General features: G+C 42.8%; 1 protein-coding gene across 1 annotated transcript in view; it reads right to left on the bottom strand.

The window, feature by feature from the left end:
• Window positions 1-821, bottom strand: part of socs5b (suppressor of cytokine signaling 5b) — a 15,197-nt gene extending 14,376 nt beyond the window's left edge. The window contains exon 1 of the mRNA XM_030747694.1: window positions 326-821. The gene's annotated coding sequence lies outside the window, so the exon portion shown is untranslated. The remainder of the gene's footprint in view (window positions 1-325) is intronic.
• Window positions 822-1,550: the final 729 nt, after the last annotated feature.

Genomic DNA, 1,550 nt, shown 5'->3' with positions numbered 1-1,550 from the left:
CTAGCTTGTGGACTGCAGTCATATTTATATAATATTATACACAAATAAAAAGAGACAACAGTCTTAGTTAGCAAAAGATACAATCAACTTATTGTTCAGGCTTGTGAACTGTCAAAAATGCTAACTGTTAGCATTCCGCAGAACGGGAGTTTCTAGCTGGTTAGTTAGCTTTGGCTAACTAACCAGCTAGCGGGGTTAGCTTGTTAGCTTTTTTAAAATAATCTACTTTTTGTTTTTTTTTTACAAGTAAACCAGACGGTTCGTTCAATGTGCCGAGCAGACAAATGTGACGAGTGCAGGTTAGTTTTTAAATGTCATATCTTACCAGTCTGTCTCCTGAAAGCTCTATTCAACAGCTCTCTTTGTCTGCAAAAAATGGCTATTAAGAGAACTCAGGCATAGATCCCCCTTGCGGACCACGGTGTCGGATGAAACCACTGAAGGTACATGAATACTTGACGGTATCATCCCGAATATTTAAAAATATATTATTTAAAATACTAGTCAAAATTATTTTAAAAACTAAATCATTCTTAAGCGCAGTGGAAGCCCGTTCCTCATCATGTTGGGGGTCTTCTTTTCTACCGTGCTCGCTGCTGCTTCTAGCAATCAATATGACGGCAGTCTGAGCAGACACAGACCCGGAGAGGGGGACCGTGCTCGTCGAGAGGGATTCCGACTGACAGGGGCGCGATCCAATGGAGCAAAAGGAAGGGACGACCACTTCCGACGAAACACGCGGATAGGGAATGCCCCGCGGCTGGCTCCTCGTGATGGGCATCAGGTGTCACCAATGAACGGAGAGAGGAGGATGGTGCTGCTCGCTGGGCTGCTACTTGGAAACGTGGAGAGGTGAACTGATGCTCGTGGGATCCTGGGCAGGCCGGCGTCCACTGACTCACTGGTGTCAATAGGATAAAAGACCACAGGGCAACGACGACTGCGTAATTCCACAAAAATTTGATTTTTAGAGCCACAAGTGAAAAATGCGCTCTAATGACTCGTATATAATTAATTTATTCTCACCAATAGTGGTCTTATTTTGGTCATAATCAAGGCTGGTTTGCAAGGCAGATGATAACTGGGCATTCAAACTCCAGGATCCCTGGAAAATTCAAGGCATAACGTCTGACGTTTGTATCAATTTAAATTAAAATGTGTTATGAAACACCAAGACCCAATATAAACTGACATTTTGAAGGCTTTAAGACGCAGCGTCTATTTTAATCAGCGATCTTCAAGGCTTTTCGCGAGCTTTACTTTTTCAGCTTGTGCGTCAGTGTTTCATTTTCCTAAAATAATCATCACCATCTGACCACGAGATTGGCTATGAAAATTAGATTTTAAAGCGCAGTACAAAGTAATCCATCAGTGCGCACAGCAAGGAAGGAATAAGTACATGTTTGTGGTGGTAATCTGTGCTAAATATGAATTAAAGACCTATGACAGCCCACCTCTCATGACCTCGAGTGCTGCAAACCAGTGAGCGTGTCTCATAACCTGCTCCAAGGAACAATTAAAAAGCCTCTGAGGAGAATTCAGTCACTTGC

This window comes from Archocentrus centrarchus, chromosome 15, assembly GCF_007364275.1.
Source record: "Archocentrus centrarchus isolate MPI-CPG fArcCen1 chromosome 15, fArcCen1, whole genome shotgun sequence".
NCBI classification, from domain to species: Eukaryota; Metazoa; Chordata; class Actinopteri; order Cichliformes; family Cichlidae; genus Archocentrus; species Archocentrus centrarchus.
Note: the sequence above shows the minus strand (reverse complement) of the source record. Positions and strands in the feature narration are given on the sequence as shown.